Raw genomic sequence first — 27,839 nt, forward strand, 5'->3', positions numbered from 1 at the left:
GAATATACAGCAGGTTCCCGCCGCAACTCGCGAAAAACCATGAGACTTCCCCCTCGCCGCGAGATGAGGCCCGATTCCCCTGCACTGCGTGCAGAGCAATTCCGTGTTGCACATCACACATGAAAGGAGCCTTGATTTCCTTGATGGCACTCCAGAGAAACCCCAAGAACACTGTTTCAAGGCTAGAGGGATCCTGAGGTCACTGTAGCAACACGAAAGAGCTCCGTGGACCAAAAATCAACTCGAGATGAGAGGTTAGTCCCTGGCTTCGACTCCAGAGGAATACCACCTTACCACAAGCACCTCAAGAGGAGGCTTCTCTCAGCTCTAGGTATGTGAGAGGGACCCTGAGTTTGCGGCCTCAAGTGGAATGGACACCGCGATGCCCTGACTCGAAATAAGGCCGGATATCCCTGCAGTGACTGGAATGCAGGCTCGTCTTGCATCTCCCAAGACGAAAGGGTGTCTGAATCCCCTGTGGAGACCACAGAGAAAGACCTAGTTCCCCACCTCATCGCGACAGGAGGCCTCAAATCCTTTGAAAACTCCAGAGGTATGCGAAGATCAGTGCCTCCAAAGGAGACGATGCCTGACTCCTCGTGAAACTTGATAGGAGACCCAGGATTCCTGTGGCACGTGGAAAGGGACCCTTGGTCTCCCGTCTCAGCTGGAGAGGCGTCCCAATAGCCCTGCAAAGCCTCGAGGAGAATCCCGAGTTGTCCCTCGCAACTAGGCAGGAGTCCTGACATGGCTGAACACACACGTGTGTGGAAGGGCCATCCCCGTCGTAACTCGAGAATATACCCCAGGTTCCCGCCGCAACTCGAGAAAAACCATGAGAATTCCCCCTCGCCGCGAGATGAGGCCCGATTCCCTTGCACTGCGTGCAGAGCAATTCCGTGTTGCACATCACACATGAAAGGAGCCTTGATTTCCTTGATGGCACTCCAGAGAAACCCCAAGAACACTGTTTCAAGGCTAGAGGGATCCTGAGGTCACTGTAGCAACACGAAAGAGCTCCATGGACCAAGAATCAACACGAAATGAGAGGTTAGTCCCTGGCTTCGACTCCTGAGGAATACCACCTTACCACAAGCACCTCAAGAGGAGGCTTCTCTCAGCTCTAGGTATGTGAGAGGGATCCTGAGTTTGCGGCCTCAAGTGGAATGGACACCGCGATGCCCTGACTCGAAATAAGGCCAGATATCCCTGCAGTGACTTGAATGCATGCTCGTCTTGCATCTCCCAAGAAGAAAGGATGTCTGAATCCCCTGTGGAGACCACAGAGAAACACCTAGTTCCCCACCTCATCGCGACCGGAGGCCTCACATCCTTTGAAAAATCCAGAGGTACGCGGAGATCAGTGCCTCCAAAGGAGACGATGCCTGACTCCTCGTGAAACTTGATAGGAGTCCCAGGATTCTTGTGGCACGTGGAAAGGGACCCTTGGTCTCCCGCCTCAGCTGGAGAGGCGGTCCAATTGCCCTGCCAAGCCTCGAGGAGAATCCCGAGTTGTCCCTCGCAACTAGGCAGGAGTCCTGACGTGGCTGAACAAACACGTGGGTGGAAGGGCCATCCCCGTCGTAACTCGAGAATATACCCCAGGTTCCCGCCGCAACTCGAGAAAAACCATGAGACTTCCCCCTCGATGCGAGATGAGGCCCGATTCCCCTGTACTGCGTGCAGAGCAATTCCGTCTTGCACATCACACATGAAAGGAGCCTTGATTTCCTTGATGGCACTCCAGAGAAACCCCAAGAACACTGTTTCAAGGATAGAGGGATCCTGAGGTCACTGTAGCAACACGAAAGAACTCTGTGGACCAAAAATCAACTCGAAAAGAGAGGTTAGTCCCTGGATTCGTCTCCAGAGGAATACCACCTTACCACAAGCACCTCAAGAGGAGGCTTCTCTCAGCTCTAGGTATGTGAGAGGGACCCTGAGTTTGCGGCCTCAAGTGGAATGGACACCGCGATGCCCTGACTCGAAATAAGGCCGGATATCCCTGCAGTGACTTCAATGCAGGCTCGTCTTGCATCTCCCAGGATGAAAGGATGTCTGAATCCCCTGTGGAAAGCACAGAGAAAGACTTAGTTCCCCACCTCATCGTGACCGATAGCCTCACATCCTTTGAAAACTCCAGAGGTACGCGGAGATCAGTGCCTCCAAAGGAGATGATGCCTGACTCCTCGTGAAACTTGATAGGAGTCCCAGGATTCCTGTGGCACTTGGAAAGGGACACTTGGTCTCCCGCCTCAGCTGGAGAGGCGTTCCAATTGCCAGGCCAAGCCTCGAGGAGAATCCCGAGTTGTCCCTCGCAACTAGGCAGGAGTCCTGACGTGGCTGATCAAACACGTGGGTGGAAGGGCCATCCCCGTCGTAACTCGAGAATACACCCCAGGTTCCCGCCGCAACTCGAGAAAAACCATGAGACTTCCCCCTCGCCGCGAGATGAGGCCCGATTCCCCTGCACTGCGTGCAGAGCAATTCTGTGTTGCACATCACACATGAAAGGAGCCTTGATTTCCTTCATGGCACTCCAGAGAAACCCCAAGAACACTGTTTCAAGGCTAGAGGGATCCTGAGGTCACTGTAGCAACACGAAAGAGCTCCGTGGGCCAAAAATCAACTCGAGATGAGAGGTTAGTAGCTGGCTTCGACTCCAGAGGAATACCACCTTACCACAAGCACCTCAAGAGGAGGCTTCTCTCAGCTCTAGGTATGTGAGAGGGACCCTGAGTTTGCGGCCTCAAGTGGAATGGACACCGCGATGCCCTGACGCGAAATAAGGCTGGATTTCCCTGCAGTGACTTGAATGCAGGCTCGTCTTGCATCTCCCAAGATGAAAGGATGTCTGAATCCCCTGTGGAGACCACAGAGAAAGACCTAGTTCCCCACCTCATCGCGACCGGAGGCCTCACATCCTTTGAAAACTCCAGAGGTACGCGGAGATCAGTGCCTCCAAAGGAGACGATGCCTGACTCCTCGTGAAACTTGATAGGAGTCCCAGGATTCCTGTGGCACGTGGAAAGGGACCCTTGGTCTCCCGCCTCAGCTGGAGAGGCGTCCCAGTTGCCTTGCCAAGCCTCGAGGAGAATCCCGAGTTGAGTCTCGCAACTAGGCAAGAGTCCTGACGTGGCTGAACAAACACGTGTGTGGAAGGGCCATCCCCGTTGTAACTCGAGAATATATCCCAGGTTCCCGCCGCAACTCGAGAAAAACAATGAGACTTCCCCCTCGCCGCGAGATGAGGACCGATTCCCCTGCACTGCGTGCAGAGCAATTCCGTGTTGCACATCACACATGAAAGGAGCCTTGATTTCCTTGATGGCACTCCAGAGAAACCCCAAGAACACTGTTTCAAGGCTAGAGGGATCCTGAGGTCACTGAAGCAAGACGAAAGAGCTCCGTGGGCCAAAAATCAACTCGAGATGAGAGGTTAGTCCCTGGCTTCGACTCCAGAGGAATACCACCTTACCACAAGCACCTCAAGAGGAGGCTTCTCTCAGCTCTAGGTATGTGAGAGGGACCCTGAGTTTGCGGCCTCAAGTGGAATGGACACCGCGATGCCCTGACGCGAAATAAGGCCGGATATCCCTGCAGTGACTTGAATGCAGGCTCGTCTTGCATCTCCCAAGACGAAAGGGTGTCTGAATCCCCTGTGGAGACCACAGAGAAAGACCTAGTTCCCCACCTCATCACGACAGGAGGCCTCAAATCCTTTGAAAACTCCAGAGGTATGCGGAGATTAGTGCCTCCAAAGGAGACGATGCCTGACTCCTCGTGAAACTTGATAGGAGACCCAGGATTCCTGTGGCACGTGGAAAGGGACCCTTGGTCTACCGTCTCAGCTGGAGAGGCGTCCCAATTGCCCTGCAAAGCCTCGATGAGAATCCAGAGTTGTCCCTCGCAACTAGGCAGGAGTCCTGACGTCGCTGAAGAAACACGTGGGTGGAAGGGCCATCCCCGTCGTAACTCGAGAATATACCCCAGGTTCCCGCCGCAACTCGAGAAAAACCATGAGACTTCCCCCTCGCCGCGAGATGAGGCCCGATTCCCCTGAACTGCGTGCAGAGCAATTCCGTGTTGCACATCACACATGAAAGGAGCCTTGATTTCCTTGATGGCACTCCAGAGAAACCCCAAGAACACTGTTTCAAGGCTAGAGGGATCCTGAGCTCACTGTAGCAACACGAAAGAGCTCCGTGGACCAAGAATCAACACGAGATGAGAGGTTAGTCCCTGGCTTCGACTCCTGAGGAATACCACCTTACCACAAGCACCTCAAGAGGAGGCTTCTCTCAGCTCTAGGTATGTGAGAGGGATCCTGAGTTTGCGGCCTCAAGTGGAATGGACACCGCGATGCCCTGACTCGAAATAAGGCCGGATATCCCTGCAGTGACTGGAATGCAGGCTCGTCTTGCATCTCCCAAGAAGAAAGGATGTCTGAATCCCCTGTGGAGACCACAGAGAAACACCTAGTTCCCCACCTCATCGCGACCGAAGGCCTCACATCCTTTGAAAATTCCAGAGGTACGCGGAGATCAGTGCCTCCAAAGGAGACGATGCCTGACTCCTCGTGAAACTTGTTAGGAGTCCCAGGATTCTTGTGGCACGTGGAAAGGGACCCTTGGTCTCCCGCCTCAGCTGGAGAGGCGTTCCAATTGCCCTGCGAAGCCTCGAGGAGAATCCCGAGTTGTCCCTCGCAACTAGGCAGGAGTCCTGACGTGGCTGAACAAACACGTGTGTGGAAGGGCCATCCCCGTCGTAACTCGAGAATATACCCCAGGTTCCCGCCGCAACTCGAGAAAAACCATGAGACTTCCCCCTCTCCGCAAAATGAGGCCCGATTCCCCTGCACTGCGTGCAGAGCAATTCCGTCTTGCACATCACACATGAAAGGAGCCTTGATTTCCTTGATGGCACTCCAGAGAAACCCCAAGAACACTGTTTCAAGGCTAGAGGGATCCTGAGGTCACTGTAGCAACACGAAAGAACTCTGTGGACCAAAAATCAACTCGAAAAGAGAGGTTAGTCCCTCGATTCGTCTCCAGAGGAATACCACCTTACCACAAGCACCTCAAGAGGAGGCTTCTCTCAGCTCTAGGTATGTGAGAGGGACCCTGAGTTTGCGGCCTCAAGTGGAATGGACACCGCGATGCCCTGACTCGAAGTAAGGCTGGATATCCCTGCAGTGACTTGAATGCAGGCTCGTCTTGCATCTCCCAGGACGAAAGGATGTCTGAATCCCCTGTGGAAAGCACAGAGAAAGACTTAGTTCCCCACCTCATCGCGACCGATAGCCTCACATCCTTTGAAAACTCCAGAGGTACGCGGAGATCAGTGCCTCCAAAGGAGACGATGCCTGACTCCTCGTGAAACTTGATAGGAGTCCCAGGATTCTTGTGGCACGTGGAAAGGGACCCTTCGTCACCCGCCTCAGCTGGAGAGGCGTTCCAATTGCCCTGCCAAGCCTCGAGAGAATCCAGAGTTGTCCCTCGCAACTAGGCAGGAGTCCTGACATGGCTGAACACACACGTGGGTGGAAGGGCCATCCCCGTCGTAACTCGAGAATATACCCCAGGTTCCCGCCGCAACTCGAGAAAAACCATGAGACTTCCCCCTCGCCGCGAGATGAGGCCCGATTCCCCTGCACTGCGTGCAGAGCAATTCCGTGTTGCACATCACACATGAAAGGAGCCTTGATTTCCTTGATGGCACTCCAGAGAAACCCCAAGAACACTGTTTCAAGGCTAGAGGGATCATGAGGTCACTGTAGCAACACGAAAGAGCTCCGTGGGCCAAAAATCAACTCGAGATGAGAGGTTAGTCCCTGGCTTCGACTCCAGAGGAATACCACCTTACCACAAGCACCTCAAGAGGAGGCTTCTCTCAGCTCTAGGTATGTGAGAGGGACCCTGAGTTTGCGGCCTCAAGTGGAATGGACACCGCGATGCCCTGACGCGAAATAAGGCTGGATATCCCTGCAGTGACTTGAATGCAGGCTCGTCTTGCATCTCCCAAGATGAAAGGATGTCTGAATCCCCTGTGGAGACCACAGAGAAAGACCTAGTTCCCCACCTCATCGCGACCGGAGGCCTCACATCCTTTGAAAACTCCAGAGGTACGCGGAGATCAGTGCCTCCAAAGGAGACGATGCCTGACTCCTCGTGAAACTTGATAGGAGTCCCAGGATTCCTGTGGCACGTGGAAAGGGACCCTTGGTCTCCCGTCTCAGCTGGAGAGGCGTCCCAATTGCCCTGCCAAGCCTCGAGGAGAATCCCGAGTTGTGTCTCGCAACTAGGCAAGAGTCCTGCCGTGGCTGAACAAACACGTGGGTGGAAGGGCCATCCCCGTCGTAACTCGAGAATATACCCCAGGTTCCCGCCGCAACTCGAGAAAAACCATGAGACTTCCCCCTCGATGCGAGATGAGGCCCGATTCCCCTGTACTGCGTGCAGAGCAATTCCGTCTTGCACATCACACATGAAAGGAGCCTTGATTTCCTTGATGGCACTCCAGAGAAACCCCAAAAACACTGTTTCAAGGATAGAGGGATCCTGAGGTCACTGTAGCAACACGAAAGAACTCTGTGGACCAAAAATCAACTCGAAAAGAGAGGTTAGTCCCTGGATTCGTCTCCAGAGGAATACCACCTTACCACAAGCACCTCAAGAGGAGGCTTCTCTCAGCTCTAGGTATGTGAGAGGGACCCTGAGTTTGCGGCCTCAAGTGGAATGGACACCGCGATGCCCTGACTCGAAATAAGGCCGGATATCCCTGCAGTGACTTCAATGCAGGCTCGTCTTGCATCTCCCAGGAAGAAAGGATGTCTGAATCCCCTGTGGAAAGCACAGAGAAAGACTTAGTTCCCCACCTCATCGCGACCGATAGCCTCACATCCTTTGAAAACTCCAGAGGTACGCGGAGATCAGTGCCTCCAAAGGAGACGATGCCTGACTCCTCGTGAAACTTGATAGGAGTCCCAGGATTCCTGTGGCACTTGGAAAGGGACACTTGGTCTCCCGCCTCAGCTGGAGAGGCGTCCCAATTGCCCTGCCAAGCCTCGAGGAGAATCCAGAGTTGTCCCTCGCAACTATGCAGGAGTCCTGACGTCGCTGAAGAAACACGTGGGTGGAAGGACCATCCACGTCGTAACTCGAGAATATACCCCAGGTTCCCGCCGCAACTCGAGAAAAACCATGAGACTTCCCCCTCGCCGCGAGATGAGGCCCGATTCCCCTGCACTGCGTGCAGAACAATTCCGTGTTGCACATCACACATGAAAGGAGCCTTGATTTCCTTGATGGCACTCCAGAGAAACCCCAAGAACACTGTTTCAAGGCTAGAGGGATCATGAGGTCACTGTAGCAACACGAAAGAGCTCCGTGGGCCAAAAATCAACTCGAGATGAGAGGTTAGTCCCTGGCTTCGACTCCAGAGGAATACCACCTTACCACAAGCACCTCAAGAGGAGGCTTCTCTCAGCTCTAGGTATGTGAGAGGGACCCTGAGTTTGCGGCCTCAAGTGGAATGGACACTGCGATGCCCTGACGCGAAATAAGGCTGGATATCCCTGCAGTGACTTGAATGCAGGCTCGTCTTGCATCTCCCAAGATGAAAGGATGTCTGAATCCCCTGTGGAGACCACAGAGAAAGACCTAGTTCCCCACCTCATCGCGACCGGAGGCCTCACATCCTTTGAAAACTCCAGAGGTACGCGGAGATCAGTGCCTCCAAAGGAGACGATGCCTGACTCCTCGTGAAACTTGATAGGAGTCCCAGGATTCCTGTGGCACGTGGAAAGGGACCCTTGGTCTCCCGTCTCAGCTGGAGAGGCGTCCCAATTGCCCTGCCAAGCCTCGAGGAGAATCCCGAGTTGTGTCTCGCAACTAGGCAAGAGTCCTGCCGTGGCTGAACAAACACGTGGGTGGAAGGGCCATCCCCGTCGTAACTCGAGAATATACCCCAGGTTCCCGCCGCAACTCGAGAAAAACCATGAGACTTCCCCCTCGATGCGAGATGAGGCCCGATTCCCCTGTACTGCGTGCAGAGCAATTCCGTCTTGCACATCACACATGAAAGGAGCCTTGATTTCCTTGATGGCACTCCAGAGAAACCCCAAAAACACTGTTTCAAGGATAGAGGGATCCTGAGGTCACTGTAGCAACACGAAAGAACTCTGTGGACCAAAAATCAACTCGAAAAGAGAGGTTAGTCCCTGGATTCGTCTCCAGAGGAATACCACCTTACCACAAGCACCTCAAGAGGAGGCTTCTCTCAGCTCTAGGTATGTGAGAGGGACCCTGAGTTTGCGGCCTCAAGTGGAATGGACACCGCGATGCCCTGACTCGAAATAAGGCCGGATATCCCTGCAGTGACTTCAATGCAGGCTCGTCTTGCATCTCCCAGGACGAAAGGATGTCTGAATCCCCTGTGGAAAGCACAGAGAAAGACTTAGTTCCCCACCTCATCGCGACCGATAGCCTCACATCCTTTGAAAACTCCAGAGGTACGCGGAGATCAGTGCCTCCAAAGGAGACGATGCCTGACTCCTCGTGAAACTTGATAGGAGTCCCAGGATTCCTGTGGCACTTGGAAAGGGACACTTGGTCTCCCGCCTCAGCTGGAGAGGCGTCCCAATTGCCCTGCCATGCCTCGAGGAGAATCCAGAGTTGTCCCTCGCAACTAGGCAGGAGTCCTGACGTCGCTGAAGAAACACGTGGGTGGAAGGGCCATCCCCGTCGTAACTCGAGAATATACCCCAGGTTCCCGCCGCAACTCGAGAAAAACCATGAGACTTCCCCCTCGCCGCGAGATGAGGCCCGATTCCCCTGCACTGCGTGCAGAGCAATTCCGTGTTGCACATCACACATGAAAGGAGCCTTGATTTCCTTCATGGCACTCCAGAGAATCCCCAAGAACACTGTTTCAAGGCTAGAGGGATCCTGAGGTCACTGTAGCAACAGGAAAGAGCTCTGTGGACCAAAAATCAACTCGAGATGAGAGGTTAGTCCCTGGCTTCGACTCCAGAGGAATACCACCTTACCACAAGCACCTCAAGAGGAGGCTTCTCTCAGCTCTAGGTATGTGAGAGGGACCCTTAGTTTGCGGCCTCAAGTGGAATGGACACCGCGATGCCCTGACTCGAAATAAGGCCGGATATCCATGCAGTGACTGGAATGCAGGCTCGTCTTGCATCTCCCAAGACGAAAGGGTGTCTGAATCCCCTGTGGAGACCACAGAGAAAGACCTAGTTCCCCACCTCATCGCGACAGGAGGCCTCAAATCCTTTGAAAACTCCAGAGGTATGCGGAGATCAGTGCCTCCAAAGGAGACAATGCCTGACTCCTCGTGAAACTTGATAGGAGACCCAGGATTCCTGTGGCACGTGGAAAGGGACACTTGGTCTCCCGCCTCAGCTGGAGAGGCGTCCCAATTGCCTTGCCAAGCCTCGAGGAGAATCCCGAGTTGTGTCTCGCAACTAGGCAAGAGTCCTGACGTGGCTGAACAAACACGTGTGTGGAAGGGCCATCCCCGTCGTAACTCGAGAATATACCCCAGGTTCCCGCCGCAACTCGAGAAAAACCATGAGACTTCCCCCTCGCCTAGAGATGAGGCCCGATTCCCCTGCACTGCATGCAGAGCAATTCTGTGTTGCACATCACACATGAAAGGAGCCTTGATTTCCTTCATGGCACTCCAGAGAAACCCCAAGAACACTGTTTCAAGGCTAGAGGGATCCTGAGGTCACTGTAGCAACACGAAAGAGCTCCGTGGACCCAAAATCAACTCGAGATGAGAGGTTAGTCCCTGGCTTCGACTCCAGAGGAATACCACCTTACCACAAGCACCTCAAGAGGAGGCTTCTCTCAGCTCTAGGTATGTGAGAGGGACCCTGAGTTTGCGGCCTCAAGTGGAATGGACACCGCGATGCCCTGACTCGAAATAAGGCCGGATATCCCTGCAGTGACTGGAATGCAGGCTCGTCTTGCATCTCCCAGGACGAAAGTATGTCTGAATCCCCTGTGGAAAGCACAGAGAAAGACTTAGTTCCCCACATCATCGCGACCGATAGCCTCACATCCTTTGAAAACTCCAGAGGTACGCGGAGATCAGTGCCTCCAAAGGAGATGATGCCTGACTCCTCGTGAAACTTGATAGGAGTCCCAGGATTCCTGCGGCAATTGGAAAGGGACACTTGGTCTCCGCCTCAGCTGGAGAGGCGTCCCTATTGCCCTGGCAAGCCTCGAGGAGAATCCAGAGTTGTCCCTCGCAAGTAGGCAGGAGTCTTGACGTCGCTGAAGAAACACGTGGGTGGAAGGGCCATCCCCGTCGTAACTCGAGAATATACCCCAGGTTCCCGCCGCAACTCGAGAAAAACCATGAGACTTCCCCCTCGCCGCGAGATGAGGCCCGATTCCCCGGCACTGCGTGCAGAGCAATTCCGTGTTGCACATCACCCATGAAAGGAGCCTTGATTTCCTTGATGGCACTCCAGAGAAACCCCAAGAACACTGTTTCAAGGCTAGAGGGATCCTGAGGTCACTGTAGCAACACGAAAGAGCTCCGTGGGCCAAAAATCAACTCGAGATGAGAGGTTAGTCCCTGGCTTCGACTCCAGAGGAATACCACCTTACCACAAGCACCTCAAGAGGAGGCTTCTCTCAGCTCTAGGTATGTGAAAGGGACCCTGAGTTTGCGGCCTCAAGTGGAATGGACACCGCGATGCCCTGATGCGAAATAAGGCTGGATATCCCTGCAGTGACTTGAATGCAGGCTCGTCTTGCATCTCCCAAGAAGAAAGGATGTCTGAATCCCCTGTGGAGACCACAGAGAAAGACCTAGTTCCCCACCTCATCGCGACCGGAGGCCTCACATCCTTTGAAAACTCCAGAGGTACGCGGAGATCAGTGCCTCCAAAGGAGACGATGCCTGACTCCTCGTGAAACTTGATAGGAGTCCCAGGATTCCTGTGGCACGTGGAAAGGGACCCTTGGTCTCCCGCCTCAGCTGGAGAGGCGTCCCAATTGCCTTGCCAAGCCTCGAGGAGAATCCCGAGTTGAGTCTCGCAACTAGGCAAGAGTCCTGACGTGGCTGAACAAACACGTGTGTGGAAGGGCCATCCCCGTCGTAACTCGAGAATATACCCCAGGTTCCCGCCGCAACTCGAGAAAAACCATGAGACTTCCCCCTCGCCGCGAGATGAGGCCCGATTCCCCTGCACTGCGTGCAGAGCAATTCTGTGTTGCACATCACACATGAAAGGAGCCTTGATTTCCTTCATGGCACTCCAGAGAAACCCCAAGAACACTGTTTCAAGGCTAGAGGGATCCTGAGGTCACTGTAGCAACACGAAAGAGCTCCGTGGACCCAAAATCAACTCGAGATGAGAGGTTAGTCCCTGGCTTCGACTCCAGAGGAATACCACCTTACCACAAGCACCTCAAGAGGAGGCTTCTCTCAGCTCTAGGTATGTGAGAGGGACCCTGAGTTTGCGGCCTCAAGTGGAATGGACACCGCGATGCTCTGACTCGAAATAAGGCCGGATATCCCTGCAGTGACTGGAATGCAGGCTCGTCTTGCATCTCCCAAGACGAAAGGGTGTCTGAATCCCCTGTGGAGACCACAGAGAAAGACCTAGTTCCCCACCTCATCGCGACAGGAGGCCTCAAATCCTTTGAAAACTCCAGAGGTATGCGGAGATCAGTGTCTCCAAAGGAGACGATGCCTGACTCCTCGTGAAACTTCATAGGAGACCCAGGATTCCTTTGGCACGTGGAAAGGGACACTTGGTCTCCCGTCTCAGCTGGAGAGGCGTCCCAATTGCCCTGCAAAGCCTCGAGGAGAATCCCGAGTTGTCCCTCGCAACTAGGCAGGAGTCCTGACGTCACTGAAGAAACACGTGGGTGGAAGGGCCATCCCCGTCGTAACTCGAGAATATACCCCAGGTTCCCGCCGCAACTCGAGAAAAACCATGAGACTTCCCCCTCGCCGCGAGATGAGGCCCGATTCCCCTGCACTGCGTGCAGAGCAATTCTGTGTTGCACATCACACATGAAAGGAGCCTTGATTTCCTTGATGGCACTCCAGAGAAACCCCAAGAACACTGTTTCAAGGCTAGAGGGATCCTGAGGTCACTGTAGCAACACGAAAGAGCTCCGTGGACCAAGAATCAACACGAGATGAGAGGTTAGTCCCTGGCTTCTACTCCTGAGGAATACCACCTTACCACAAGCACCTCAAGAGGAGGCTTCTCTCAGCTCTAGGTATGTGAGAGGGATCCTGAGTTTGCGGCCTCAAGTGGAATGGACACCGCGATGCCCTGACTCGAAATAAGGCCGGATATCCCTGCAGTGACTGGAATGCAGGCTCGTCTTGCATCTCCCAAGAAGAAAGGATGTCTGAATCCCCTGTGGAGACCACAGAGAAAGACCTAGTTCCCCACCTCATCGCGACCGGAGGCCTCACATCCTTTGAAAACTCCAGAGGTACGCGGAGATCAGTGCCTCCAAAGGAGACGATGCCTGACTCCTCGTGAAACTTGATAGGAGACCCAGGATTCCTGTGGCACGTGGAAAGGGACCCTTGGTCTCCCGCCTCAGCTGGAGAGGCGTCCCAATTGCCTTGCCAAGCCTCGAGGAGAATCCCGAGTTGAGTCTCGCAACTAGGCAAGAGTCCTGACGTGGCTGAACAAACACGTGTGTGGAAGGGCCATCCCCGTCGTAACTCGAGAATATACCCCAGGTTCCCGCCGCAACTCGAGAAAAACCATGAGACTTCCCCCTCGTCGCGACATGAGGCCCGATTCCCCTGCACTGCGTGCAGAGCAATTCTGTGTTGCACATCACACATGAAAGGAGCCTTGATTTCCTTGATGGCACTCCAGAGAAACCCCAAGAACACTGTTTCAAGGCTAGAGGGATCCTGAGGTCACTGTAGCAACACGAAAGAGCTCCGTGGACCAAAAATCAATTCGAGATGAGAGGTTAGTCCCTGGCTTCGACTCCAGAGGAATACCACCTTACCACAAGCACCTCAAGAGGAGGCTTCTCTCAGCTCTAGGTATGTGAGAGGGACCCTGAGTTTGCGGCCTCAAGTGGAATGGACACCGCGATGCCCTGACTCGAAATAAGGCCGGATATCCCTGCAGTGACTGGAATGCAGGCTCGTCTTGCATCTCCCAAGACGAAAGGGTGTCTGAATCCCCTGTGGAGACCACAGAGAAAGACCTAGTTCCCCACCTCATCGCGACAGGAGGCCTCAAATCTTTTGAAAAGTCCAGAGCTATGCGGAGATCACTGCCTCCAAAGGAGACGATGCCTGACTTCTCGTGAAACTTGATAGGAGACCCAGGATTCCTGTGGCACGTGGAAAGGGACCCTTGGTCTCCCGTCTCAGCTGGAGAGGCGTCCCAATTGCCCTGCAAAGCCTCAAGGAGAATCCAGAGCTGTCCCTCGCAACTAGGCAGGAGTCCTGACGTCGCTGAAGAAACACGTGGGTGGAAGGGCCATCCCCGTCGTAACTCGAGAATATACCCCAGGTTCCCGCCGCAACTTGAGAAAAACCATGAGACTTCCCCCTCGCTGCGAAATGAGGCCCGATTCCCCTGCACTGCGTGCAGAGCAATTCCGTGTTGCATATCACACATGAAAGGAGCCTTGATTTCCTTGATGGCACTCCAGAGAAACCCCAAGAACACTGTTTCAAGGCTAGAGGGATCCTGAGGTCACTGTAGCAACACGAAAGAGCTCCGTGGACGAAGAATCAACACGAAATGAGAGGTTAGTCCCTGGCTTCGACTCCTGAGGAATACGACATTACCACAAGCACCTCAAGAGGAGGCTTCTCTCAGCTCTAGGTATGTGAGAGGGATCCTGAGTTTGCGGCCTCAAGTGGAATGGACACCGCGATGCCCTGACTCGAAATAAGGCCGGATATCCCTGCAGTGACTGGAATGCAGGCTCGTCTTGCATCTCCCAAGAAGAAAGGATGTCTGAATTCCCTGTGGAGACCACAGAGAAAGACCTAGTTCCCCACCTCATCGCGACCGGAGGCCTCACATCCTTTGAAAACTCCAGAGGTACGCGGAGATCAGTGCCTCCAAAGGAGACGATGCCTGACTCCTCGTGAAACTTGATAGGAGTCCCAGGATTCTTGTGGCCCGTGGAAAGGGACCCTTGGTCTCCCGCCTCAGCTGGAGAGGCGTTCCAATTGCCCTGCCAAGCCTCGAGGAGAATCCCGAGTTGTCCCTCGCAACTAGGCAGGAGTCCTGACATGGCTGAACAAACACGTGGGTGGAAGGGCCATCCCCGTCGTAACTCGAGAATATACCCCAGGTTCCCGCCGCAATTCGAGAAAAACCATGAGACTTCCCCATTGATGCGAGATGAGGCCCGATTCCCCTGTACTGCGTGCAGAGCAATTCCGTCTTGCACATCACACATGAAAGGAGCCTTGATTTCCTTGATGGCACTCCAGAGAAACCCCAAGAACACTGTTTCAAGGCTAGAGGGATCCTGAGGTCACTGTAGCAACACAAAAGAACTCTGTGGACCAAAAATCAACTCGAAAAGAGAGGTTAGTCCCTGGCTTCGTCTCCAGAGGAATACCACCTTACCACAAGCACCTCAAGAGGAGGCTTCTCTCAGCTCTAGGTATGTGAGAGGGACCCTGAGTTTGCGGCCTCAAGTGGAATGGACACCGCGATGCCCTGACTCGAAATAAGGCTGGATATCCCTGCAGTGACTTGAATGCAGGCTCGTCTTGCATCTCCCAGGACGAAAGGATGTCTGAATACCCTGTGGAAAGCACAGAGAAAGACTTAGTTCCCCACCTCATCGCGACCGATAGCCTCACATCCTGTGATAACTCCAGAGGTACGCGGAGATCAGTGCCTCCAAAGGAGATGATGCCTGACTCCTCGTGAAACTTGATAGGAGTCCCAGGATTCCTGTGGCACTTGGAAAGGGACACTTGGTCTCCCGCCTCAGCTGGAGAGGCGTCCCAATTGCCCTGCCAAGCCTCGAGGAGAATCCAGAGTTGTCCCTCGCAACTAGGCAGGAGTCCTGACGTCGCTGAAGAAACACGTGGGTGGAAGGGCCATCCCCGTCGTACCTCGAGAATATACCCCAGGTTCCCGCCGCAACTCGAGAAAAACCATGAGACTTCCCCCTCGCCGCGAGATGAGGCCCGATTCCCATGCACTGCGTGCAGAGCAATTCTGTGTTGCACATCACACATGAAAGGAGCCTTGATTTCCTTGATGGCACTGCAGAGAAACCCCAAGAACACTGTTTCAAGGCTAGAGGGATCCTGAGGTCACTGTAGCAACACGAAAGAGCTCCGTGGGCCAAAAATCAACTCGAGATGAGAGGTTAGTCCCTGGCTTCGACTCCAGAGGAATACCACCTTACCACAAGCACCTCAAGAGGAGGCTTCTCTCAGCTCTAGGTATGTGAGAGGGACCCTGAGTTTGCGGCCTCAAGTGGAATGGACACCGCGATGCCCTGACTCGAAATAAGGCTGGATATCCCTGCAGTGACTTGAATGCAGGCTCGTCTTGCATCTCCCAAGAAGAAAGGATGTCTGAATCCCCTGTGGAGACCACAGAGAAAGACCTAGTTCCCCACCTCATCGCGACCGGAGGCCTCACATCCTTTGAAAACTCCAGAGGTACGCGGAGATCAGTGCCTCCAAAGGAGACGATGCCTGACTCCTCGTGAAACTTGATAGGAGTCCCAGGATTCCTGTGGCACGTGGAAAGGGACCCTTGGTCTCCCGCCTCAGCTGGAGAGGCGTCCCAATTGCCTTGCCAAGCCTCGAGGAAAATCCCGAGTTGTGTCTCGCAACTAGGCAAGAGTCCTGACGTGGCTGAACAAACACGTGTGTGGAAGGGCCATCCCCGTCGTAACTCGAGAATATACCCCAGGTTCCCGCCGCAACTCGAGAAAAACCATGAGACTTCCCCCTCGCCGCGAGATGAGGCCCGATTCCCCTGCACTGCGTGCAGAGCAATTCTGTGTTGCACATCACACATGAAAGGAGCCTTGATTTCCTTCATGGCACTCCAGAGAAACCCCAAGAACACTGTTTCAAGGCTAGAGGGATCCTGAGGTCACTGTAGCAACACGAAAGAGCTCCGTGGACCAAAAATCAACTCGAGATGAGAGGTTAGTCCCTGGCTTCGACTCCAGAGGAATACCACCTTACCACAAGCACCTCAAGAGGAGGCTTCTCTCAGCTCTAGGTATGTGAGAGGGACCCTGAGTTTGCGGCCTCAAGTGGAATGGACACCGCGATGCCCTGACTCCAAATAAGGCCGGATATCCCTGCAGTGACTGGAATGCAGGCTCGTCTTGCATCTCCCAAGACGAAAGGATGTCTGAATCCCCTGTGGAGACCACAGAGAAAGACCTAGTTCCCCACCTCATCGCGACAGGAGGCATCAAATCCTTTGAAAATTCCAGAGGTATGCGGAGATCAGTGCCTCCAAAGGAGACGATGCCTGACTCCTCGTGAAACTTCATATGAGACCCAGGATTCCTGTGGCACGTGGAAAGGGACCCTTGGTCTCCCGTCTCAGCTGGAGAGGCGTCCCAATTGCCCTGCAAAGCCTCGAGGAGAATCCCGAGTTGTCCCTCGCAACTAGGCAGGAGTCCTGACGTCGCTGAAGAAACACGTGGGTGGAAGGGCCATCCCCGTCGTAACTCGAGAATATACCCCAGGTTCCCGCCGCAACTCGAGAAAAACCATGAGACTTCGCCCTCGCCGCGAGATGAGGCCCGATTCCCCTGCACTGCGTGCAGAGCAATTCCGTGTTGCACATCACACATGAAAGGAGCCTTGATTTCCTTGATGGCACTCCAGAGAAACCCCAAGAACACTGTTTCAAGGCTAGAGGGATCCTGAGGTCACTGTAGCAACACGAAAGAGCTCCGTGGACCAAGAATCAACACGAGATGAGAGGTTAGTCCCTGGCTTCGACTCCTGAGGAATACCACCTTACCACAAGCACCTCAAGAGGAGGCTTCTCTCAGCTCTAGGTATGTGAGAGGGACCCTGAGTTTGCGGCCTCAAGTGGAATGGACACCGCGATGCCCTGACTCGAAATAAGGCTGGATATCCCTGCAGTGACTTGAATGCAGGCTCGTCTTGCATCTCCCAAGAAGAAAGGATGTCTGAATCCCCTGTGGAGACCACAGAGAAACACCTAGTTCCCCACCTCATCGCGACCGGAGGCCTCACATACTTTGAAAACTCCAGAGGTACGCGGAGATCAGTGCCTCCAAAGGAGACGATGCCTGACTCCTCGTGAAACTTGATAGGAGTCCCAGGATTCTTGTGGCACGTGGAAAGGGATCCTTGGTCTCCCGCCTCAGCTGGAGAGGCGTTCCAATTGCCCTGCCAAGCCTCGAGGAGAATCCCGAGTTGTCCCTCGCAACTAGGCAGGAGTCCTGACGTGGCTGAACAAACACGTGGTTGGAAGGGCCATCCCCGTCGTAACTTGAGAATATACCCCAGGTTCCCGCCGCAACTCGAGAAAAACCATGAGACTTCCCCCTCGCCGCGAGATGAGGCCCGATTCCCCTGCACTGCCTGCAGAGCAATTCCGTGTTGCACATCACACATGAAAGGAGCCTTGATTTCCTTGATGGCACTCCAGAGAAACCCCAAGAACACTGTTTCAAGGATAGAGGGATCCTGAGGTCACTGTAGCAACACGAAAGAACTCTGTGGACCAAAAATCAACTCGAAAAGAGAGGTTAGTCCCTGGATTCGTCTCCAGAGGAATACCACCTTACCACAAGCACCTCAAGAGGAGGCTTCTCTCAGCTCTAGGTATGTGAGAGGGACCCTGAGTTTGCGGCCTCAAGTGGAATGGACACCGCGATGCCCTGACTCGAAATAAGGCCGGATATCCCTGCAGTGACTTGAATGCAGGCTCGTCTTGCATCTCCCAGGACGAAAGGATGTCTGAATCCCCTGTGGAAAGCACAGAGAAAGACTTAGTTCCCCACCTCATCGCGACCGATAGCCTCACATCCTTTGAAAACTCCAGAGGTACGCGGAGATCAGTGCCTCCAAAGGAGACGATGCCTGACTCCTCGTGAAACTTGATAGGAGTCCCAGGATTCCTGTGGCACTTGGAAAGGGACACTTGGTCTCCCGCCTCAGCTGGAGAGGCGTCCCAATTGCCCTGGCAAGCCTCGAGGAGAATCCAGAGTTGTCCCTCGCAAGTAGGCAGGAGTCCTGACGTCGCTGAAGAAACACGTGGGTGGAAGGGCCATCCCCGTCGTAACTCGAGAATATACCCCTGGTTCCCGCCGCAACTCGAGAAAAACCATGAGACTTCCCCCTCGCCGCGAGATGAGGCCCGATTCCCCTGCACTGCGTGCAGAGCAATTCCGTGTTGCACATCACACATGAAAGGAGCCTTGATTTCCTTGATGGCACTCCAGAGAAACCCCAAGAACACTGTTTCAAGGCTAGAGGGATCCTGAGGTCACTGTAGCAACACGAAAGAGCTCCGTGGGCCAAAAATCAACTCGAGATGAGAGGTTAGTCCCTGGCTTCGACTCCAGAGGAATACCACCTTACCACAAGCACCTCAAGAGGAGGCTTCTCTCAGCTCTAGGTATGTGAGAGGGACCCTGAGTTTGCGGCCTCAAGTGGAATGGACACCGCGATGCCCTGACGCGAAATAAGGCTGGATATCCCTGCAGTGACTTGAATGCAGGCTCGTCTTGCATCTCCCAAGATGAAAGGATGTCTGAATCCCCTGTGGAGACCACAGAGAAAGACCTAGTTCCCCACCTCATCGCGACCGGAGGCCTCACATCCTTTGAAAACTCCAGAGGTACGCGGAGATCAGTGCCTCCAAAGGAGACGATGCCTGACTCCTCGAGAAACTTGATAGGAGTCCCAGGATTCCTGTGGCACGTGGAAAGGGACCCTTGGTCTCCCGCCTCAGCTGGAGAGGCGTCCCAATTGCCCTGCCAAGCCTCGAGGAGAATCCCGAGTTGTGTCTCGCAACTAGGCAAGAGTCCTGACGTGGCTGAACAAACACGTGTGTGGAAGGGCCATCCCCGTCGTAACTCGAGAATATACCCCAGGTTCCCGCCGCAACTCGAGAAAAACCATGAGACTTCCCTCTCACCGCGAGATGAGGCCCGATTCCCCTGCACTGCGTGCAGAGCAATTCCGTGTTGCACATCACCCATGAAAGGAGCCTTGATTTCCTTCATGGCACTCCAGAGAAACCCCAAGAACACTGTTTCAAGGCTAGAGTGATCCAGAGGTCACTGTAGCAACACGAAAGAGCTCCGTGGACCAAAAATCAACTCGAGATGAGAGGTTAGTCCCTGGCTTCGACTCCTGAGGAATACCACCTTACCACAAGCACCTCAAGAGGAGGCTTCTCTCAGCTCTAGGTATGTGAGAGGGATCCTGAGTTTGCGGCCTCAAGTGGAATGGACACCGCGATGCCCTGACTCGAAATAAGGCCGGATATCCCTGCAGTGACTTCAATGCAGGCTCGTCTTGCATCTCCCAAGAAGAAAGGATGTCTGAATCCCCTGTGGAGACCACAGAGAAAGACCTAGTTCCCCACCTCATCGCGACCGGAGGCCTCACATCCTTTGAAAACTCCAGAGGTACGCGGAGATCAGTGCCTCCAAAGGAGACGATGCCTGACTCCTCGTGAAACTTGATAGGAGACCCAGGATTCCTGTGGCACGTGGAAAGGGACCCTTGGTCTCCCGCCTCAGCAGAAGAGGCGTCCCAATTGCCTTGCCAAGCCTCGAGGAGAATCCCGAGTTGAGTCTCGCAACTAGGCAAGAGTCCTGACGTGGCTGAACAAACACGTGTGTGGAAGGGCCATCCCCGTCGTAACTCGAGAATATACCCCAGGTTCCCGCCGCAACTCGAGAAAAACCATGAGACTTCCCCCTCGCCGCGAGATGAGGCCCGATTCCCCTGCACTGCGTGCAGAGCAATTCTGTGTTGCACATCACACATGAAAGTTGCCTTGATTTCCTTCATGGCACTTCAGAGAAACCCCAAGAACACTGTTTCAAGGCTAGAGGGATCCTGAGGTCACTGTAGCAACACGAAAGAGCTCCGTGGGCCAAAAATCAACTCGAGATGAGAGGTTAGTCCCTGGCTTCGACTCCAGAGGAATACCACCTTACCACAAGCACCTCAAGAGGAGGCTTCTCTCAGCTCTAGGTATGTGAGAGGGACCCTGAGTTTGCGGCCTCAAGTGGAATGGACACCGCGATGCCCTGACTCGAAATAAGGCCGGATATCCCTGCAGTGACTGGAATGCAGGCTCGTCTTGCATCTCCCAAGACGAAAGGGTGTCTGAATCCCCTGTGGAGACCACAGAGAAAGACCTAGTTCCCCACCTCATTGCGACAGGAGGCCTCAAATCCTTTGAAAACTCCAGAGGTATGCGGAGATCAGTGCCTCCAAAGGAGACGATGCCTGACTCCTCGTGAAACTTGATAGGAGACCCAGGATTCCTGTGGCACGTGGAAAGGGACCCTGGTCTCCCGTCTCAGCTGGAGAGGCGTCCCAATTGCCCTGCAAAGCCTCGAGGAGAATCCCGAGTTGTCCCTCGCAACTAGGCAGGAGTCCTGACGTCGCTGAAGAAACACGTGGGTGGAAGGGCCATCCCCGTCGTAACTCGAGAATATACCCCAGGTTCCCGCCGCAACTCGAGAAAAACCATGAGACTTCCCCCTCGCAGCGAGATGAGGCCCGCTTCCCCTGCATTGCGTGCAGAGCAATTCCGTGTTGCACATCACACATGAAAGGAGCCTTGATTTCCTTGATGGCACTCCAGAGAAACCCCAAGAACACTGTTTCAAGGCTAGAGGGATCCTGAGGTCACTGTAGCAACACGAAAGAGCTCTGTGGACCAAGAATCAACACGAGATGAAAGGTTAGTCCCTGGCTTCGACTCCTGAGCAATACCACCTTACCACAAGCACCTCAAGAGGAGGCTTCTCTCAGCTCTAGGTATGTGAGAGGGATCCTGAGTTTGCGGCCTCAAGTGGAATGGACACCGCGATGCCCTGACTCGAAATAAGGCCGGATATCCCTGCAGTGACTGGAATGCAGGCTCGTCTTGCATCTCCCAAGAAGAAAGGATGTCTGAATCCCCTGTGGAGACCACAGAGAAAGACCTAGTTCCCCACCTCATCGCGACCGGAGGCCTCACATCCTTTGAAAACTCCAGAGGTACGCGGAGATCAGTGCCTCCAAAGGAGACGATGCCTGACTCCTCGTGAAACTTGATAGGAGTCCCAGGATTCTTGTGGCCCGTGGAAAGGGACCCTTGGTCTCCCGCCTCAGCTGGAGAGGCGTTCCAATTGCCCTGCAAAGCCTCGAGGAGAATCCCGAGTTGTCCCTCGCAACTAGGCAGGAGTCCTGACGTGGCTGAACAAACACGTGGGTGGAAGGGCCATCCCCGTCGTAACTCGAGAATATACCCCAGGTTCCCGCCGCAACTCGAGAAAAACCATGAGACTTCCCCCTCGCCGCGAGATGAGGCCCGATTCCCCTGCACTGCGTGCAGAGCAATTCTGTGTTGCACATCACAAATGAAAGGAGCCTTGATTTCCTTGATGGCACTCCAGAGAAACCCCAAGAACACTGTTTCAAGGCTAGAGGGATCCTGAGGTCACTGTAGCAACACGAAAGAGCTCCGTGGACCAAGAATCAACACGAGATGAGAGGTTAGTCCCTGGCTTCGACTCCTGAGGAATACCACCTTACCACAAGCACCTCAAGAGGAGGCTTCTCTCAGCTCTAGGTATGTGAGAGGGATCCTGAGTTTGCGGCCTCAAGTGGAATGGACACCGCGATGCCCTGACTCGAAATAAGGCCGGATATCCCTGCAGTGACTGGAATGCAGGCTCGTCTTGCATCTCCCAAGAAGAAAGGATGTCTGAATCCCCTGTGGAGACCACAGAGAAAGACCTAGTTCCCCAACTCATGGCGACCGGAGGCCTCACATCCTTTGAAAACTCCAGAGGTACGCGGAGATCAGTGCCTCCAAAGGAGACGATGCCTGACTCCTCGTGAAACTTGATAGGAGACCCAGGATTCCTGTGGCACGTGGAAAGGGACCCTTGGTCTCCCGCCTCAGCTGGAGAGGCGTCCCAATTGCCTTGCCAAGCCTCGAGGAGAATCCCGAGTTGAGTCTCGCAACTAGGCAAGAGTCCTGACGTGGCTGAACAAACACGTGTGTGGAAGGGCCATCCCCGTCGTAACTCGAGAATATACCCCAGGTTCCCGCCGCAACTCGAGAAAAACCATGAGACTTCCCCCTCGCCGCGAGATGAGGCCCGATTCCCCTGCACTGCGTGCAGAGCAATTCTGTGTTGCACATCACACATGAAAGGAGCCTTGATTTCCTTCATGGCACTCCAGAGAAACCCCAAGAACACTGTTTCAAGGCTAGAGGGATCCTGAGGTCACTGTAGCAACACGAAAGAGCTCCGTGGGCCAAAAATCAACTCGAGATGAGAGGTTAGTCCCTGGCTTCGACTCCAGAGGAATACCACCTTACCACAAGCACCTCAAGAGGAGGCTTCTCTCAGCTCTAGGTATGTGAGAGGGACCCTGAGTTTGCGGCCTCAAGTGGAATGGACACCGCGATGCCCTGACTCGAAATAAGGCCGGATATCCCTGCAGTGACTGGAATGCAGGCTCGTCTTGCATCTCCCAAGACGAAAGGGTGTCTGAATCCCCTGTGGAGACCACAGAGAAAGACCTAATTAACCACCTCATCGCGACAGGAGGCCTCAAATCCTTTGAAAACTCCAGAGGTATGCGGAATTCAGTGCCTCCAAAGGAGACGATGCCTGACTCCTCGTGAAACTTGATAGGAGACCCAGGATTCCTGTGGCACGTGGAAAGGGACACTTGGTCTCCCGTCTCAGCTGGAGAGGCGTCCCAATTGCCCTGCAAAGCCTCGAGGAGAATCCCGAGTTGTCCCTCGCAACTAGGCAGGAGTCCTGACATGGCTGAACACACACGTGTGTGGAAGGGCCATCCCCGTCGTAACTCGAGAATATACCCCAGGTTCCCGCCGCAACTCGAGAAAAACCATGAGACTTCCGCCTCGCCGCGAGATGAGGCCCGATTCCCCTGCACTGCGTGCAGAGCAATTCCGTGTTGCACATCACACATTAAAGGAGCCTTGATTTCCTTGATGGCACTCCAGAGAAACCCCAAGAACACTGTTTCAAGGCTAGAGGGATCCTGAGGTCACTGTAGCAACACGAAAGAGCTCCGTGGACCAAGAATCAACACGAGATGAGAGGTTAGTCCCTGGCTTCGACTCCTGAGGAATACCACCTTACCACAAGCACCTCAAGAGGAGGCTTCTCTCAGCTCTGGGTATGTGAGAAGGATCCTGAGTTTGCGGCCTCAAGTGGAATGGACACCGCGATGCCCTGACTCGAAATAAGGCCGGATATCCCTGCAGTGACTGGAATGCAGGCTCGTCTTGCATCTCCCAAGAAGCAAGGATGTCTGAATCCCCTGTGGAGACCACAGAGAAACACCTAGTTCACCACCTCATCGCGACCGGAGGCCTCACATCCTTTGAAAACTCCAGAGGTACGCGGAGATCAGTGCCTCCAAAGGAGACGATGCCTGACTCCTCGTGAAACTTGATAGGAGTCCCAGGATTCTTGTGGCCCGTGGAAAGGGACACTTGGTCTCCCGCCTCAGCTGGAGAGGCGTCCCAATTGCCTTGCCAAGCCTCGAGAAAATCCCGAGTTGTGTCTCGCAACTAGGCAAGAGTCCTGACGTGGCTGAACAAACACGTGTGTGGAAGGGCCATCCCCGTCGTAACTCGAGAATATACCCCAGGTTCCCGCCGCAACTCGAGAAAAACCATGAGACTTCCCCCTCGCCGCGAGATGAGGCCCGATTCCCCTGCACTGCGTGCAGAGCAATTCCGTGTTGCACATCACACATGAAAGGAGCCTTGATTTCCTTGATGGCACTCCAGAGAAACCCCAAGAACACTGTTTCAAGGCTAGCGGGATCCTGAGGTCACTGTAGCAACACGAAAGAGCTCCGTGGACCAAGAATCAACACGAGATGAGAGGTTAGTCCCTGGCTTCGACTCCTGAGGAATACCACCTTACCACAAGCACCTCAAGAGGAGGCTTCTCTCAGCTCTAGGTATGTGAGAGGGATCCTGAGTTTGCGGCCTCAAGTGGAATGGACACCGCAATGCCCTGACTCGAAATAAGGCTGGATATCCCTGCAGTGACTTGAATGCAGGCTCGTCTTGCATCTCCCAAGGAGAAAGGATGTCTGAATCCCCTGTGGAGACCACAGAGAAACACCTAGTTCCCCACCTCATCGCGACCGGAGGCCTCACATCCTTTGAAAACTCCAGAGGTTCGCGGAGATCAGTGCCTCCAAAGGAGACGATGCCTGACTCCTCGTGAAACTTGATAGGAGTCCCAGGATTCTTGTGGCACGTGGAAAGGGATCCTTGGTCTCCCGCCTCAGCTGGAGAGGCGTTCCAATTGCTCTGCAAAGCCTCGAGGAGAATCCCGAGTTGTCCCTCGCAACTAGGCAGGAGTCCTGACGTGGCTGAACAAACACGTGGGTGGAAGGGCCATCCCCGTCGTAACTCGAGAATATACCCCAGGTTCCCGCCGCAACTCGAGAAAAACCATGAGACTTCCCCCTCGATGCGAGATGAGGCCCGATTCCCCTGTACTGCGTGCAGAGCAATTCCGTCTTGCACATCACACATGAAAGGAGCCTTGATTTCCTTGATGGCACTCCAGAGAAACCCCAAGAACACTGTTTCAAGGATAGAGGGATCCTGAGGTCACTGTAGCAACACGAAAGAACTCTGTGGACCAAAAATCAACTCGAAAAGAGATGTTAGTCCCTGGATTCGTCTCCAGAGGAATACCACCGTACCACAAGCACCTCAAGAGGAGGCTTCTCTCAGCTCTAGGTATGTGAGAGGGACCCTGAGTTTGCGGCCTCAAGTGGAATGGACACCGCGATGCCCTGACTCGAAATAAGGCCGGATATCCCTGCAGTGACTTCAATGCAGGCTCGTCTTGCATCTCCCAGGACGAAAGGATGTCTGAATCCCCTGTGGAAAGCACAGAGAAAGACTTAGTTCCCCACCTCATCGCGACCGATAGCCTCACATCCTTTGAAAATTCCAGAGGTACGCGGAGATCAGTGCCTCCAAAGGAGACGATGCCTGAGTGCTCGTGAAACTTGATAGGAGTCCCAGGATTCCTGTGGCACGTGGAAAGGGACCCTTGGTCTCCCGCCTCAGCTGGAGAGGCGTCCCAATTGCCCTGCAAAGCCTCGAGGAGAATACCGAGTTGTCCCTCGCAACTAGGCAGGAGTCCTGACGTCGCTGAAGAAACACGTGGGTGGAAGGGCCATCCCCGTCGTAACTCGAGAATATACCCCAGGTTCCCGCCGCAACTCGAGAAAAACCATGAGACTTCCCCCTCGCCGCGAGATGAGGCCCGATTCCCCTGCACTGCGTGCAGAGCAATTCCGTGTTGCACATCACACATGAAAGGAGCCTTGATTTCCTTGATGGCACTCCAGAGAAATCCCAAGAACACTGTTTCAAGGCTAGAGGGATTCTGAGGTCACTGTAGCAACACGAAAGAGCTCCGTGGACCAAGAATCAACACGAGATGAGAGGTTAGTCCCTGGCTTCGACTCCTGAGGAATACCACCTTACCACAAGCACCTCAAGAGGAGGCTTCTCTCAGCTCTAGGTATGTGAGAGGGATCCTGAGTTTGCGGCCTCAAGTGGAATGGACACCGCGATGCCCTGACTCGAAATAAGGCCGGATATCCCTGCAGTGACTGGAATGCAGGCTCGTCTTGCATCTCCCAAGAAGAAAGGATGTCTGAATCCCCTGTGGAGACCACAGTGAAACACCTAGTTCCCCACCTCATCGCGACCGGAGGCCTCACATCCTTTGAAAACTCCAGAGGTACGCGGAGATCAGTGCCTCCAAAGGAGACGATGCCTGACTCCTCGTGAAACTTGATAGGAGTCCCAGGATTCTTGTGGCACGTGGAAAGGGACCCTTGGTCTCCCGCCTCAGCTGGAGAGGCGTCCCAATTGCTTGCCAAGCCTCGAGGAGAATCCCGAGTTGAGTCTCGCAACTAGGCAAGAGTCCTGACGTGGCTGAACAAACACGTGTGTGGAAGGGCCATCCCCGTCGTAACTCGAGAATATACCCCAGGTTCCCGCCGCAACTCGAGAAAAACCATGAGACTTCCCCCTCGCCGCGAGATGAGGCCCGATTCCCCTGCACTGCGTGCAGAGCAATTCTGTGTTGCACATCACACATGAAAGGAGCCTTGATTTCCTTGATGGCACTCCAGAGAAACCCCAAGAACACTGTTTCAAGGCTAGAGGGATCCTGAGGTCACTGTAGCAACACGAAAGAGCTCCGTGGACCAAAAATCAACTCGAGATGAGAGGTTAGTCCCTGGCTTCGACTCCAGAGGAATACCACCTTACCACAAGCACCTCAAGAGGAGGCTTCTCTCAGCTCTAGGTATGTGAGAGGGACCCTGAGTTTGCGGCCTCAAGTGGAATGGACACCGCGATGCCCTGACTCGAAATAAGGCCGGATATCCCTGCAGTGACTGGAATGCAGGCTCGTCTTGCATCTCCCAAGATGAAAGGGTGTCTGAATCCCCTGTCGAGACCACAGAGAAAGACGTAGTTCCCCACCTCATCGCGACAGGAGGCCTCAAATCCTTTGAAAACTCCAGAGGTATGCGGAGATCAGTGCCTCCAAAGGAGACGATGCTTGACTCCTCGTGAAACTTGATAGGAGACCCAGGATTCCTGTGGCACGTGGAAAGGGACCCTTGGTCTCCCGTCTCAGCTGGAGAGGCGTCCCAATTGCCCTGCAAAGCCTCGAGGAGAATCCAGAGTTGTCCCTCGCAACTAGGCAGGAGTCCTGACGTCGCTGAAGAAACACGTGGGTGGAAGGGCCATCCCCGTCGTAACTCGAGAATATACCCCAGGTTCCCGCCGCAACTCGAGAAAAACCATGAGACTTCCCCCTCGCCGAGAGATGAGGCCCGATTCCCCTGCACTGCGTGCAGAGCAATTCCGTGTTGCACATCACACATGAAAGGAGCCTTGATTTCCTTGATGGCACTCCAGAGAAACCCCAAGAACACTGTTTCAAGGCTAGAGGGATCCTGAGGTCCCTGTAGCAACACGAAAGAGCTCCGTGGACCAAGAATCAACACGAGATGAGAGGTTAGTCCCTGGCTTCGACTCCTGAGGAATACCACCTTACCACAAGCACCTCAAGAGGAGGCTTCTCTCAGCTCTAGGTATGTGAGAGGGATCCTGAGTTTGCGGCCTCAAGTGGAATGGACACCGCGATGCCCTGACTCGAAATAAGGCCGGATATCCCTGCAGTGACTGGAATGCAGGCTCGTCTTGCATCTCCCAAGAAGAAAGGATGTCTGAACCCCTGTGGAGACCACAGAGAAAGACCTAGTTCCCCACCTCATCGCGACCGGAGGCCTCACATCCTTTGAAAACTCCAGAGGTACGCGGAGATCAGTGCCTCCAAAGGAGACGATGCCTGACTCCTCGTGAAACTTGATAGGAGTCCCAGGATTCTTGTGGCACGTGGAAAGGGACCCTTGGTCTCCCGCCTCAGCTGGAGAGGCGTTCCAATTGCCCTGCCAAGCCTCGAGGAGAATCCCGAGTTGTCCCCCGCAACTAGGCAGGAGTCCTGATGTGGCTGAACAAACACGTGGGTGGAAGGGCCATC

Source organism: Cervus elaphus, chromosome 19 (genome assembly GCF_910594005.1).
Source record: "Cervus elaphus chromosome 19, mCerEla1.1, whole genome shotgun sequence".
Taxonomy (NCBI): domain Eukaryota; kingdom Metazoa; phylum Chordata; class Mammalia; order Artiodactyla; family Cervidae; genus Cervus; species Cervus elaphus.